Source organism: Cygnus olor, chromosome 21, assembly GCF_009769625.2.
Source record: "Cygnus olor isolate bCygOlo1 chromosome 21, bCygOlo1.pri.v2, whole genome shotgun sequence".
NCBI classification, from domain to species: Eukaryota; Metazoa; Chordata; class Aves; order Anseriformes; family Anatidae; genus Cygnus; species Cygnus olor.
The window spans coordinates 4,098,652-4,114,343 of record NC_049189.1 but is presented as its reverse complement, the minus strand read 5'-3'; the positions used below and the strand labels follow the sequence as shown (position 1 = coordinate 4,114,343).

At 46.1% G+C, this 15,692-nt stretch overlaps 1 protein-coding gene across 4 annotated transcripts in view; it reads left to right on the top strand.

Annotated features, from left to right (window-relative positions):
• Nucleotides 1–15,692, top strand: part of RERE (arginine-glutamic acid dipeptide repeats) — a 232,261-nt gene that overhangs the window by 50,230 nt on the left and 166,339 nt on the right. The gene's annotated exons all lie outside the window — the stretch shown is intronic.

Sequence of the window (15,692 nt, the reverse complement as noted above, 5' to 3'; positions counted from 1 at the left end):
TCTGGGAGCAGTGAAAGGTGGTTTTGAGTGTGGAGCACTTGAGCGCTTGTTGTGCTCTGGCAGGCTGGTGCTTGGCAGGCACTTCTCCAAGTGCTATTTGATCTTGCTGCAGGGTAGAATGGACTAGGATTACACCATTTTTCCCCCCCTGTGGCTGTTTGAAAGTGATGCATCAGCGAGCGGTGGTCAATAGCGTATTTTAGGACTTAAACCGTGTGTATTCTTCCTAAGCAGGTTTCCAGAGAAAGGCAGTTAAGATTTTGTCTTGTTTTGCGGTCAGGATTTATGAATTGAGGCGAGGACTGACGTAATCTATCCTACCGCTTCCTTTGTGTGTTTTATAGTTGATAGTGCTTTGTTTTACTTAAAATAGCCCTGGCTGTTTCTCAAGTGCTTTCTATCTCCTTTGTGCTGCGGCCTTTGCTAGAAGCAGGCAACTTGTTCAAGTTGCACGTGATTGTGCCTCCGCGAGGAAATGGTTCCTTCGCTTTGTCAGTGAGGTTCAGGGAATTGCTTGTATGTTAAGTGGATGAGCCTTTAATTTTAATTACCATAATGCTGTACACAGCTGTTCTGTCAGAAAGCGGTGCCTGTCGGCAGTTTTACTACAGGTTGCAGAGTCTCTTGGTGCATCTCCCAACCCCTCTTTGGCTTTCTTTTATTTATGTAGCTGTGACGAGATGGGGCTTTTGTTTCCTGATGGGAGTGGGTAATAGCTCATCTGTGAGAGGGCTTTTGTTTTGATTTTGCATGTAGAGAAAGGAAAACAAGCTATTTATTATTAAACTAAAGCTAAGCCTCCTTGTGGTTAGGTAGCGTGACCTTCCTCAGCCCATCGCGTGGCTGGGGGCAGTGCTGACCGTCATCTCGCAGGGCCAGCACGGGTTTCTTGGGGTTAGTACTGCGTGTCGCTGCCATGGGAAGTGACCTCCATGGAGGTGAAGCACTTAAAGGGTTGCTGTGCTCTCCATCTGGAAAAAAAAACAATAGAAACAAAGCCAGTCCCCTTTGGCACCTGAGATTAGTGTCCTACTGCTGCAGCTTAGACCTCTGCAGATTGTGGTGTTACCCTGGCTCTGACTGCAAATCCAGCCTGACACACAGCCTGTAGTCCAGCCAGCTGGTGTTGATGGCCTAGGTGAGCTGCTTAGGTTAGATGTGGTTGAGGTTTATGGGTACAAAAAGCCCTGTTCGAGTAACTTTGTTTCATCTTGGTCACAGGGTGCTGCAGCTTTTTAGGAAAGGTCTCTTTCAGAGATCTGTTTGGCTCTGTAAAAAGCGGGGAGCTTTATGGGTTTGCCCCTGGATGTTAGGTCAGAGTGTGTAAGCTGAGCGGTCCTGGTTCTGGGACTTTCAGCAGGTACAGAGAAGTCGTGCTAATGCTCTGTTTGCTGAATGAGGAGTAAAATCAGCTTGTAAAACACTGAAAACCAGTAGTTCTGACGTTTGTTGGTACACACTGCCAAGGTACACCTGACATCCACTCGCTGGTTTCAAAACACCAAAACAATAATGAAGACAGAGGGTGCAGAAATAGGCGCCGTGTTGAGATGATCATCATGCATTCAGTGCTGTTTTCCCCCAAGGGGTTTTCAAATTAAGGATATTCCTTTGCAGCATTAGCCTAGCCTGTGACAGACGAGTGGATTAAAACACGACGGCTGGAGTTGTTACAGTCCCAGCTGTTGGCCTTATTTCTCTGGTGGTCATTGTTATGCTCAGCCCCACAGCAGGATGCTTAGATTGTAAGTGGGACGTGGTTTTGACCCACCATGGTTTGGTTAAGTAATAATTCTAGTTGAGTTGAATACACTCTGCAGAAAGCAGAAGCAGCTCAGGAGCTAAGGTACAAGTGCGCCAGACAATTCTCTTTTAGGTGTGTGAGGGTTGCAGGGACTTGGCTTCCTTGGCTCCTAGCGAGGAGCTCCAGAGGAACAGGTAGAACTGGCACCGCTTCCTTGGTGTTAGGGAGCAGAAACTGCGTACAACCGGTGGGGTAAGGCTCAGATCGGTAAATGACTGTAGGAACATTGAATTGCCTTTTTTTTTTTCATTTAAAGTGTAAATAAGAGATGCTATCATAATCACTGTTCCTAAATTAGAAGGCTTCCCAATAATCTGATGTGAATCTCTAATGTTCAGTTGCATGGGTCTGTTTCAAGTTGTCTGTCAGCCTGGCAGAGCACGGCGTGTGGCTCTGCAAGTGTTTGCTCCAAGGGGGCAGCGAGAGCGGCTCTGGTGCAGGAGCAGAGGTTGTGCGGGTCCCCGAGCCCACGTCTCACTGGGCTGCACGCAGTGTTTGGTGCAGTGAAGAGGCCCAAAACTGAGCAAGAAGATGCCCAAAACTGAGCTGGGTAGGCCTCAGAGTAATTTGTCAGCCACTGGTAAAGAAAGCAACAGCCCACGTCGGTGTAACACGCTGAGTTAGGCAATGGAGGAATAGGACCCAGGAAAAACTTCCTATAAGCTAGTTAGCTCTGTTTATGAAAAATGTCAAGAAACATCTTGAAAAGGATCAAAGGGAAATGTGTTTTTTATACTTAAACTTTCCTAACAAAGGTGAAATCCTTTCCAGAAGAAAGGACAAAAATAATATTTATTCCAAAGTTAGCCTGGGGTGGCGGTTTGAGTTGTGACCTTTGGATGCGAAGTGAGAACAAATAGCGGTGAAAAATGTAAATGATTAAAACAAGCTGGCCTTCTTTAGGAAACGGTTTTGGTCAAGTTTTGCCAAGAAAAGGCCGTAGTGATTGGATAAACACTCGGCTACCGCAATAAATAATATTTGATTGCGATGTGTAAGTTTTCTTATAACCACGTGGTTTTTCTGTGGTGGTGGGTTTGCAGCTCTGGCTTTCCCTGATGTTAGCAAAAGCATGAAAATAATGGTGGCTGTAAAGGCCGTACTGACAGCGGAGCTGTACGCTTGCTCTTGGGGAAGTAACAGCAAATTTTGAAAGAGACTTGGCTTGATTGGGTAGTAGCAAGTGTGGAATAGCAATCCTGGAATGCAGTAATATTTGTTCCTAGTTAAATATATGCAGGTTTTCTAGTTAGTCGTATTTTAAAATAACTTCACTGAAAAGCTGTTTGATAGGTAAATCTTTCGTTAAACCCACCCAAACTTGGCATAGCTGCACTGTTGCATCTGTAGCACCAGTTCTGTACAAATAATGCGTTTTTTTCTTAGGTGCTGATTTGAATTTTCTCAAAACATTCAAAACCGAAGATGCTTTGGTTTTGGCAATGTTTTCTTTGTGAACTTGCTTGTTTCGAGAGATCAAAATGACTTGCTTTTGAGATAAAGCTGAGATTCTGTTAATAGGCAGTAACTGTTTCCGTAGCCTCTGGGGTCTGACAAACTTCTGTTCTGTGTATATGGTTAAAATTTCAAGCCTTTCATGGTGTGAATGTCAGGTTTTGTGCGTGTGCTAATCTTGTTTCAGGAGGTCAGGGCCTCTGTGTTTTGATAGTTGTTGGGAACTGGCGAAAGTGCAGAGTGTAGCCATTGCAGTGGATGTTTTAATCCATAGTTCTGTCATTCCTCATCCATCTAGGTAGTAAAAAGCAGTAAAAAGTTCAGAAATGTAACACTGGTGGTGTAGCTCTAGGTTCTCTCCTTCCTGACTGTGGCGGTTTCAGCCTCCTAATCTTATCGTCTGCAAAATTAATATATTTACCTCGGGCAGAGCCGATCTGTTACTTCCGCTGACCTTGGGAAGTTCACAGCCTTTTGCTCTTGCCAGCTTCCCTCCCTGGGGTGCGTGGCTTGGAAAGGCACCCGGCGGGGAGGAGGCGTTTAAACCCGAGCACGGGTTGGACCCGGGAGCTCAGCTCATTGCATCGTTCCGTGTCGTGCAGTTTCTGGGGTTTAGTCAGTGGCTGGTGACTAAAAGTGGCCTCAGCAGGTGGTTAAATTGCAAGATGATATGGAAATGACTGAGCCAGAGCACGACTCGGTTCAGCTCGGGCACTTGGAAGAAAATAAAGCCCCCATCCTTATGGGATGTGGTAACAGCCCCCTGTAGAATTGGCTTTTTGCAGGCACTCAAAACATGGTGTATTTGCTCAGTTTCCTATTGAAATCTAACAAAGGAGCCAAAAATCAGATTTCCCTTTCCTGATAATCAAGCTATTCCTTTGAGATCAGAGCTGGGAATGGATTTTTTTGCTGTAGCAGTTGCTGCTTATTAACGGAATGCTCCCAGGTAATCTCGTATGCTGGCTTGGCGGAGCGGGTGTGAGGAGGAACACGTTGAACCTGCGTGCTTAATATTCGAGTATTGTAATTGACTTCAAGCTGGAGACCCAGCCTGTTTGTAGTTAAGACTGATATAAAAGAGTTAAGAGCAGCCCAAGGTTATTAGATCATTTGGAAACTGATTACCCTTTCACAGTGTAATAAAGTAATTATGAATAGTGTATGAAAATTGGTTGCAGTCTGTTTCAACATTATGACTGCCTGTCTTTAAAAGGAATTGCATTGTCCTCTTTTGTGTTGTTCTTATAATTTACATATTCAAAGCACGTTAGATATTTGTCACTTCCAGCTGTAAATGCTAAATAGCATTTAAAAAAACAAATTATGCCATCTGTTTGTGTAGGTTTCTGTGAGGTTTCTCAGTTCTTGATAATATTTCACCTTGGGTCTGTTCTCTTTACAGTAGTACGTGCCACTGTTGCTAAGGGAATACGAAGTGCGTCCTGGTCGGAATTGGAAGAGGCCTTTCATGCGTGGAGCTGGTGGGTGCGACCGAGCAGAGCTCCGGCAGCTGGTGGTGGGGCATTGCCCTGCAGCCCCGACCTAGGGAGAGGTGGGGATTGGAAGGAAGCCTTTGTGATGCTCTGTTTTTGATTTAGGTAGCCTGTGATCAAATGCTCCAATATCAATCTGAATTTTTCAGAGTTTTTAAAACGTAGCCTAATGTGATTTGTGCACAAATGAAACTGGCAGCTTTGGGCAATAGAATTTATGACTAAAACATTGTTCATGTTGAAATAGGCAGAGCTGTGATCTCTAAGGCACAGCTAGGAATGACTTACCATGGGATTGCGTGTGTTGCCTGTGCACCTTTTACCAGTCCTCTCCTTGCCAGGGGGCCGGTTCAGCTCCACGTGGGGCTGCTGCTGATTTCCTGGCATCTAACAGCACGCCCTGAGTACTGGCACTGCTTGGGGTTGTCTTCCCCCGGGGTGGTAACGAGGGTGGGCAGGTGCCAGCAGTAACTTCCTGCACGCTGTCCCCCTGTCTGCTGATCCAGAGCCTGTATCTGGGGGCCAGGAGGATGGGAAGTTTCCCCTAGAAAGATGTGTGACCTCTACGGGGTTGGTAAAAGCAGTCCTGGTGTGGGTTTTAAAACGTGGAGACAGCGACGTAAATCGGAACAGTGTAGGGATGTATGTTTAGCTTACCGAGTTTGACTTTTTTTTCCCAAATGCTGCTATATAAAGTTATACTTTGTCATAATGTTTTATGGAATCCATGCTTAGGGCTGAGTGGTTTCCTTCTGAAGACATGCTCTAGTATCTGAGATGCCAGAGGTGAAGGAACAAGATAGTTATATTTATGCTCGTGTGGGAATTCAGCAGCGGATTAGAATTTCAAGAGCACTACAACACTTCTGACAGCAGAACCTTTGCTCGGTACTTATCTCTCTGCTCATTTCAATAGAGGGAGTTGTTGGGGACAACTTACAAACGCTGTCTGTCAGGTTAATGAAATCCTGAGGCCGTTTTCCTTTCCATGCGACCTGTGCAGCGCTGTGGGGCGATTTGGTGCTGACCTCAGGTTCCTGGGCACTGTGGCGGTCACAGGAGCATCCTGCTGGATCTCAGCATCGTGCAGGTGCCGCAGCGTGTCCAAAACGGTGCACGAGGGCTCTCTGATAGCACAGCGCCATGACTTTAAGCTAAATTGATATCTTAGGCTTCTGTCGCACGCTTTTATTGAACTTGAAAAATGAAGTCCTTACCGGGCTGCTTCAGAACACTTCAGCTGGCAGCTGAATAACTGAAGAGCACGCCGGACACAAGGCTACCTTTTTCTGTGCTCTTACATCTTTATGAAGGTTCCTGGAGACCGCTGATGCGGCTGAAATACCCCTTGAAAATATTAAACGTGAGATTCTGCAATGTGGTTGCTGCATTGCTGTCACGGATATCTGAGTTTGAGGGGCCTCCAACCAGGCCAGGCATGCTTCATAACCACTGGTGTCATTTGCTTCAAAACTGAATTTGTAATGCACTCTGTGTTTGAAATGTGCTGGTAGCTCCAGATTGGTTTGAGTATCTTCCGTGGAAGTTCTGCAGTATGTTATCTGCTGTTCTTAAGCAGATAAACAAGCGATCGAGTCCTGTGTGGATAGATGATGAGTAAGAGGAACTTTCCCCATGGTTATCGTGTTTAAAACCTTTTCCTGTCTCTTACAGCCTAAATTGTGCATGTGATTTCTTCAGTCGATTTTTATATCGAAACATAGGTCTCAATATGCGAGGAAAACAGCTCTGTCTGGAATTTATACTGTTTTTTCCTCTCTGAGTTCTTGCCTTGTTTTTTTGTTTTGTTTTGGGAGAGAGTACATGGTTTTTATTTTCCCCAAAAGGCCAGTCCTTTCTGGAGCTTTTAAAACTCTGAACAGCATGAATTAAGTTATACCTTAATAGTTACCTTAAGTTATACCATTGAGTTATACCCATCCAGGAGGTAAGGAAGAAAGAGAAATATGCACGGCACCACTGTAAAATCCTGAAAAGGTTTTCAGTTCCCCCTTGGGTGAGGGCTTGATGAACGTCCTTCTGTAGGAGTTTCTCTTGCTCTTTCTTGGCCTATCAGTGCATTCGATGCTAAAATGCTGTCCACAAAAACTCGTTTCGGATTCTTTATTCAGAATAGGTGCAGAAGAGTTCTTGAAATGCCTGCTAGTACCAGGACTCATTCTGATTCACAGGCCAGACGATAATTCAGTGCGTGTTGGGAGCTAGTTGGCAGGTAATAAATCTCACCTAAGCTGTATACGTTATCCCCTGGGAGAGGCTGCAGGACTGCTGGAGAAAACAGGCTGATCCCCGAGGTGCTGGATGGATTTAATTGGGTCCCAATTGCTGGCGCTTGGTGCGACCGCTTCTGCAGTGTTCTGTAAGTGTGGCTCTGAAGCCAGCTCCTGGCTAGGTCGGTGTTGCAGGAGAGCACTTTGGGACGTGGAAGATGGTTTCTGAGCTCCTGCTTGTCGGGCTGCTGGCTGCTCAGCTGCACTGAGTGATGGAAGCTTCAGAGGTGCAAGTCCTCCAAGGTCGGCTGTCACAAATAAAACTTGGTTTTGTAACGTTTGTAATAAATACTGTGATTTGGGAACCAAGGACGGTACAACAAAGGATCACCAAGTTTTTGTTTGGAAGAACAAGGAGAATATGGTGCTCCTGGTTTGTTACTGTGGAATAAAGAAGGTCTAAAAAAGCATGCCCTGGTCACAGATGGATTAAACAGTGCTGTGAGCAGCTTAGGGCGCTCTTCTCAGCCTAGTGTCCTGTCCAGCACAGGCTGTAGATGGACAGTTTGTAACCTGATGTTGTTTTGGAGCTGTTAATGGTGTCTAACCTTAAAACTTCACCCTGAAAATAGAGTTGGGAATTTCATACCTATTTGTTTGGAGGGGAAAAAACCAACCTCTATTTTGCAAGTATTTTCGGTATGATGCATGGCTTGTGTGGTCTTGATTTACATGTCATGGGGTGTTAGTATATAATTATGGAGTTTCTTAATTTTCACATCCTCGTTCCTCTCTTTCAGTGTTTCTGGACTCTTACTTTTGTGAGACGGTTGTTCAGTATGCGAAGGATGAGTATCTCCAGATTTAGGGAGGGTGTTATCTGCCATCTCCCGACTGCTGGTGGTGGCAAATGATGAGATGTGGTGGTAATGTGTAATGTGAACGAGGCCAACAAATTCTTGTGTGGCTTAATAAGGGTTTGCTTCAGTTATTCTACACTTAATGGTTTATGGTCTAATTTTGCAAATCACTGTCCTCAGCAGCTTACAAGATCAGACCTAAATACATTAATCCAACTATATTGCCTCATCTTGTTACATTAGATGCCATCACTTCAGTCATACAATAGTTAAGAGTCTGCACTGAGAGTACTGGAAGTAGAAATTAATGTCTAAAGCATGACCAAAGTCAGAAGTTATTTCACGCAGCCTGAAAACACTTCCTCTTGTTTTAGATTAGAAGCAGGCTAATCACTCGGAGTGTTTCTTAATATTTTCATCCTTTTCTCATGAAAGATGCAGCCAGTTATGAACTGCGTTTCAAGTGGATTTATTAGCGGTGGCCAGCAGACTGCTGATGCAATCCTTCGTGCAGCAAGGGGAGGCTGCTGTTAATTTGAACCATAATGCATCGCACTGAACGTGCGGTGCTTCGGATCTAAGGAGAAATCCAATTGCCCAGGAGCAGTAACAGGGTTACAGAGAAAGTGAATTTTCCTGTTGCATTTGATGCTATATATACATAAAGGCGGAGGTTTGAAGGCGGGGGGGGGAGCAGACAAGCTCGCTCACTGACTTCCAGAAATGTGAGTAAGACTTGAGAGAAAAACCACCTGCGAGCTTGCAGGGTGAGAAGTCGTATCGGATGCTGTTGAGTAAATAGAAACCTGGTAGTGATGTGCAGTGCGAAACCGGCAGGAGCAGCGGTAGGTCGGAGCTCTCCGGGCTGCTGAACGTGGTCTACAAACAGCCTGGGTTTGCCTGCGTGGACGTGCCGAGAAGCGCGTGGCGGTGCAGGTGGTAGCTGCTGCTGCACCTGCACGTCGGGCTCAGCCTTGCCCAACCTCACCAGAGACAGCGTGGGCATTGTGGGGTCCTGTGCGCACCTGCGTTTTCACTGTCTGCACCGCAGCGGGGTGATGCTGGTGAGAAATACTGAAAGAAGGAGCCAGCAACTGCAGGAGTGCTGCTGATCCCTTACCGTGGTTTTCGGGGGTGAAATGAGCTCGGTGGCTGTTTTAGCAGCCCCTCTGTTAAACTAAATGCAGATGAGAATGGATGCTGCTCCGTAGCAATGAGGTTGCTGCTGGGTAGAAAATACCTAATAGAGAATTTGAAAGGTTTTAAAAAAAAAAATCGATAATTGACTCATAATCAGTTCATTTACTGCAGGTTATAGGTCCATAAGGTATTGCTGCCTGCTGCTGTCTCTGGAGCATGCCGAATTCAGAGAACTAATCTCAAGGCTTTGAAACGCTTTGGAAAAGCAGGTTCAGAAGTTGGCTGACCTTTCGAATATCCTGCTTGTGTAATTTCTGGTATTTGGTGAATATAACTGAAAACAATCTTACTGTGGTCTGTCTGAAGAATACAAAAATAATGTGTAATTGTGGTGTCAGTAGTGGATTCTCCTTCTCCATTGTGCCTGCATGTTGGTGGCTGGAGCTGCCGGCTGTGCGAGGGCAGTTGAAGCAGGAGCTGCTGGTGCTGGAGGAAGCACTGCTCCTTCTTAACTTAACATCCAAAAGTGACTACAGACAATGGTCTTTGTTGATCTGTTCTACCTGATGGCCCTGTGTTCAGACAACCTACATGTGCTAATTTTCCTTGCTGTTAGTTGAGGTCGTCTGTGGGATTTGTGTGGTTCCTGTCTTGTGTTAAAGCTTCGCGATGGACTATTTCATAAGTAGCTGGTCACTGCCATTACTATCCTACGCGTTCAGCCTCGGCTGATGGCGGTGTGGGAGGAGGCTGGCCCTTTGATTAAAATGAAATCATTACAATTGTACATTACATGTTGAACAAGGGAATCGGAATCGTGCCTTAATATTAAGGGGCGATTCGAGTTCTTAACTGTTTGAAGAGGCAAGAAGATAAAGTCAGGGACTTGGGATACTGACAATGTTTGCTGTGATAGACCTGTAGGCACAGGCAGTGTAGGGTTTGTGTTTTAAATGGTAGAGATGCAGTTGAGGGGAGGAGGTGGGTGTATGCTTTGTGTTTCTGGGTCTCCGGGGTATAGTCTGCACCAGAGGCTACTGCAGATCTGCCAGGGCTGGGTGTGAGCTGGGGCAAGCTCAGCTGGCTGTCTTTAGGGATGTCTGCAAGGTTTTGGGGTGCAGCTGTGCTGGAAGTCAGATGCCAACATGGACAGCTTTGGTTCTTTATCGCTTAAAACTCTACCATATGACCTCTGAGACACAGACCCCCTTGGCAAATAGCTTTTAACACGTGGTTTGAGATCTTTAGCGTGGGATATGGAAAGGTAATGAACTGTTGCACTGGCTTACTGCAGGTGAGCCTGTATTTAAACAGCCCACCCGTCTCCCAACTGTCTGCGCTTGCACTTGTTCGCTCTTGCACGCCGTGCTGTGTTTGCTCTTGGGGTGCTGTTGCTGCTGCCTCGTAGCAGAACCTGCTCGTGGAGTCCACGAGCGGAGATCGAAGGTCACGCTTCCGCTAGGAAGGTTTTACTACTTTAAATACTAAGCGTTTGTTACCGTGTTCCGTAAATGCACTAAAGGAAGTGAGATGTAATTTAATACATTACAGTTGTTAAGTATTACGAAATTATGAGGAATATGCTGACCGTTTGCTGGAGGCAGCCTCTAACACGAGGCAGAGATCAAGCCTGCATTTCACACGCGAATAAGCACTCTTAAGCTCCTGATTACAACAGTGCTTCTGTGCTGGGAGGAGAGGCTTTGTCGGGAAGAAAATTCGGATGTCTGTGCTGTCATTAAGCACAATAAGCTGCTGCTCAGAGAAAATGAGACTGTCTGAAATGAAAGACAGTTTTTCTTGACAGAAAGCTCGTTTGTCTAGATGCCTATGTAAAAGTGTTTTAAAACAGTGGGCAACCGAACACGTGGCCTGCTAATGTTTATTGCTCTTTGTGATAACTTTGTACAATTTTCCCCCTTGTTTTGAGATGGAAAGAGCAGAATTTCCCTGCAATTCCAGTGTTGTGGAATTCGGTGGGGCTTTATTTAGTCCTATAGACGGTCTCTGCAGCTCTCAGGGTGCTGCTTTCTTTAGATGGAAATCGCTTTAATTACGGCCGCGATTCAGTGGAAACGTCTGGTCAGTCAGCCCACCCTGCAGTTACTCTTCCATTTTGAGTAATTCAGCTAAGCAGTTGTGTGGAGTGCAGTGAAACAGCTAATGTGGCCCGAGACCACAATTCTTGCCTTTGATCGCCGCTCAAAGAAAGGTTTTTCCAAAAATAACCTGCTCTAGTTTTAGTTTGAGTGGTTTAAATGAAGATATTTTGGAGGCTTTTTAGAAGATGAAAGGCTTGGGGAAGGGCAGAGGTTTGGAGAGGGGAAAAGGATCCCATGGAGAAGAGGCAGGGCGGTGTATGGTGAGAATGCAACACTGGAACATGTATCCACCAAATTGTCAGGGAGGAAGGTACCAAAATAAAAACCAGGATGGAAATTTAAGTTAATTAGTTTGGGGTATGTAGAGATCTACGTGCAGTTACCTTTGTTGTTATGGTCTCACTCAAATCTGTACACCCCAGTGAATGTTTTCAGTATCGTGCAATCATATTTTTCTTAAAAGAAATGACTTTGCAGGAAGGCAGAGGTGTGTGATGTACTGGCAACTCCGACAGTCACGTGTTCCTTTTAAAATTAGAGCTATTGTAAAATGGGGGTGTGATTCCACTTCATGGAAGTGTTCTTCAGTGTTGCTGTTGCGTGCCAGGAATTTCTCTGTATGCTTTGATTTCTGTCTTGGTGCTTCCCTGCTCTGAATTTACACCATTTGTAAGTGCTTGTATTTTTACCTATTGTAGTAAACAGACTAGAGATCTCTTTTTTTTCTTCTGAGTTGCCTCACAAGGAATCCATATGAATGGCATTCAAGTTCTGCCCTTCTTTTTCCTTCTGAGAATCTGTTGTCTTGTTCCAAAACCTCTCATCAATTTAATTTTCCTACAGTACGCGATGATTTATCAGGAGGAGGCGTGGTGTACTTGGTGCATGGCTCGATCCCATGGCTAGTGTGACGTGATGGCAGGTGGCTGCTGCTGCTGCTTCTGGTCCAGGTTTGCCACCCTGGTCCCACTTCTTGTCTCTTTTAGTTTATATTTCGCTGGCTGGCTGGTTATTCTACAAACCCACTTCTGGCTTGGTTGCTGGAAGGCAAGTAGAGCAACTGTGGCTGATAAAACCAGAATGTTCCCCCAAATCTGCTCTGTTTTGCAGCAAATTCTTTTCAACTTCTTAAAAATATTGTTAAGCAGCCTTACAATGCAGATGTTTTCTTGGCTCCAGACGACACTGCGTTCCCTGGATAATAGTTCTTGTTACAGCAGCAGCTCTTTACAGGTCCCCTGGGCCTTTTCTCCCCTGAACAGCCCTTTAAAGTGAGGGAGCACGTTGTATTGTAGGAACACTTTAAGAAGTCCTATTTTTTTAATGATGTTATGGGACTACTACTTTGCATTACTCAGACCTATATTGTAATAATCATTTACATTAGCCTGGATGACTTTGGAGAAAGGGAAGCAATACGTGGCTTTGTATTTACTGTCTGTTGATCATTGTTTATTCCCATGCATTACACCTGTAGAACCCATTCCAGCACCTTTTTGAATCACCAGAGGAGTTCTGAGCGTCACGGCGTGGTAGAGTGGATCAATGCAGAGGGCTGGGACCTGGATTTTGGCACCCGAGGGTTCACCCGTCCGCTCAGCTCTGCTGCTGCTTGCTGTGGGTGTGAGGTGACCGGGGGTAGATGCTGGGGGGCTCACTTCAGCGGTTTTAACATCACGGGCTGAGCTTTTCACTGGTGGCAGCCTCTCACAGTGTGGGGTCTGCAGGCAGCTGAACAGCCCTAAATTAAAGAGAAGTAGAGCTCATTTATCTGAGCCTGGGAGATGTTATTGGGAGTACAGAAACTTTCTAACGCTATCGATTTGAGGTTGCTGCTCTTAAAGGAATTGCATTTCTCCCCGGAATTATGTGGAATTGCATTACTTTCATGGAAGCCTATGTGTAAAACTGTCGATGTTTTCAGAAGGCCTTTCTCAGTCCGCTGTTGTGAATATGGGACAGCAGCTGGGGAGGTAGGAGCAGTGACTTACCCCCCAAGTATTATTATATTTCCCCCCGGTCCTTCAGTCCGCCTCTGTGGTCAAAGCTGACTGTCTTATAAAAATGTTGCTCTTACTCCTCACTGAATTCAGGACCTCTTGCAGGTAGATAACTGTTCTGCCTGTCCTGTGCCATTTAGAATCACAAAGTGAAATTTCCCTTTCCTCTCCTAAACCTTCACTGCTCCAGCCTTTAAAAAGCCTCACAGTTGCCAGGGGATGCTGGCCGTTTTCTGCAAGGGGGTTTTAAGGTACCTGAAATGTTCTTGAGTTAAATGAAGTGAAATGTGTTCCTCCTCTGCAAGCGCGAGTCTGAAGCTATGTAGAGTAGACTATCGCTTTCTGTTGCTAAATAGAGAACTAACGTGCTAGTCGCGTGAGATCTTGCTTTGTTTTTGGGAAGAATCTCCTTCACTCTTCCTTCTTTTTTTCCTCCCATTCCTTTAAGTTTTGGAGCATCAGCAGTCGTGTTGAGAAGACAGGGACCTGGGCTCTTACCTAAGCTGTAACTCGCCCGTCACACAGCCCCTCGCCCTGGATCTCGGGACGATGCTGCAGAACCTCGGTCGTGTCGGCGTGAGGTGGGGTGTGCGGGGGGGGAGCGCTGCAGCGTGGCGCTGCACAGCCTCTGGTCTCAAAGCTGTGGGCACAGCCGATGGAAGGCACAGCTCAGAGACGCCTTCAGAGAGCTTTTGTTCTCCTTTTCGCAGGTCAAGTCTGGCAAATAGCGAGGGGGGGAAATGAGGCCGTTGCCTGCGGTGAGGAGCACCTTGGGTTTCTGCCCTTCCTCCAGTGGCGACTGCTGCTCAGCCACGAGCTGCTGCTGAAGGCAGTGCCTGTTTGTTTCTCTGCACGCTGGCTTCCTCGGCCATTTGGGGATGATTAGTGGCGAGCAGTTCAAAGTGAACAAACACGCTTTTAATTGCATGCACTTACAAGGGCTCTGAACTGTAAATATGTAACTCATAATGACCATTCCTGGCCAAAGCGTTCCAGAGCTGTGTTTGTATTGTAAACTCAAAGCGCAGTGAAGGAGATAGGGAAGACAACTGATAAGAGGCATATCATTCATTGGAGAGAGACTCGGAACAGCTCCTGAAAAGGCCTGTAGCAGACTTGCTCCCAGGCAGGAGGGTGCAGGCTGGTCCCACGGGCATTCGGGAGCGGGCAGCGGACCCCTCGTCACCCACCCCACTGTAAAGCTGGTAAGGCAGCGGCGTTGGCAGGGTCCTTGGAGGAGAGGGCTTGGAGCACAAGGTGTGTGGTGGGGGCACCAAAAACCTGACCATCCCTGTGGTTAGCAGTGTTTTGTGCTTTTCTGTGCCCTTTCTGGCAGAGCAGGGCGAGCTAGGGTTGTACCATTGACGTGTCGCACTTGGGGTGCTGGGGTGGAGAAACACGTTCCCTGTGGGCTAGGTTCAGTCTGACTTCTCTGTATGGTCTGTAGCCATGCTGGAATTATTACAGAAATGGAATTGGTAATGTGGAGGTTGTCAGAGGCATAGAAGAAGCCTGCATAGCTGTACCCAAGAGATTTCTCATCTGGCTCACAGAATATAGATGACGAGGGCTCTGCCTTGCACGTTCTCCTACAGAAGGTAGGTCTGCTGCAGGTGCTGCTGCTGCTTGGGGTAGCCGGACAGATGTTAGCTATCTAAACATTGTTTTACTTTCAGTAACATCAGCCAGGAAGAGTTCTGCTGGTTCAGGGCTGTCTGAGTTGCTTGGATTTTTCTTTTTTGATTTGATGTTAGAATAGGACTGGAAGTGACACGGCTGTGTTTACTTTAATAACCGGGTCTTCCTTACCATCTTTTGAAACTGCTTCCAGATTGTTTTCTCAAAATACTGGTTAAAAAAAAAGTCACTGTGCACCACGCCAGAAGAATTTTTAGTGAAATAACCTTTTCTCAACTCGATCCCTCTCAAGCTTTCATGTTTCAATTTTTCAGGTGTAATTATCAGGAACAGAAGAAATGTTGAGCCTCATAGTAAAGGGTTAACAGAGCAGCGGTATTACACCAGCACAACAGCTAGTGCAGCAGTAGTAAGGACTGCTTGAATCTCAATTTTTTTTGGCAGCCCATCTGTGTTTGGGCTCGGGATGTGGCAGCTGACGGGAAGTACTGTAGGTAAACTCAGCGGGATCTGCATTACAAGACTTGGGGCAAGTATCTTTGGGGAAAACCTCTCTGGAAAACCTCCATAAAATGCTGCGTGGTTATAATGGTAGAGAGCTTGCTGCATCTTTTTTTTCCTTCTCTCCTTCCTACGCTGGCCTCTCATTGAGTTTGACTTGAGTTCGCAACCCGTGCGGTGTTGTCGCAGGGCTGCTGGCTCTGGGTCTCCAACTTGAGCTTACAAAGGATCGTGAGGGTGGGGGAATGCTTGTTCTGAGGGGTATCTGGAATGAACTCTTAAAATACTTTGTCACCTCCATGTCTGCAACTCCTATTTTCAACAGCAAATAGAAGATAGGGGAAGAATGCGGGAGAAAGTTGATAACAGATGTGCTTGGCCTTTTCTGGAGCTTAAAGGTTAAACTTGTGTGCTTCCACGGGGAGGTTGAGCCCATGCAGTTAATTAGCTTTATCACCAAAGGTG